This window comes from Eimeria mitis, genomic scaffold, assembly GCF_000499745.2.
Source record: "Eimeria mitis Houghton genomic scaffold, Emh_scaff2404, whole genome shotgun sequence".
Taxonomy (NCBI): Eukaryota; Apicomplexa; class Conoidasida; order Eucoccidiorida; family Eimeriidae; genus Eimeria; species Eimeria mitis.
In genome coordinates, this window is record NW_013570742.1 from 1 (window position 1) to 344 (window position 344).

The window sequence follows — 344 nt, forward strand, 5'->3', positions numbered from 1 at the left end:
CCTCTGCAGCAGCAGCTGCTACAGTTTCCAAACACCTGCAACAGCAGCAACAACAACAACAGCAGCAGCAGCAGCAGCAGCAGCAGCACTGCAGCAGCTGCTGCTGCTGCGGACTTTCAGTGTCAAAGAACCGGCCCAAGCGCAGCCGCAAAGAACACGCAGCTGGAAAGGGGTTCTGCTGCTGCTGCTGCTGCTGCTGCTGCTGCTGCTGCTGCAGCAGCACCGGGATCCCCCCAAGTCAAATGAAGACAAGCCCGCGGCCGTCGTGCGTAGCAGCAGCAGCTTCACGTGGCGATCCCAGAATACGGGTTGGGCTATTGATCAAGTGTCGTCCGGCAGTCTTT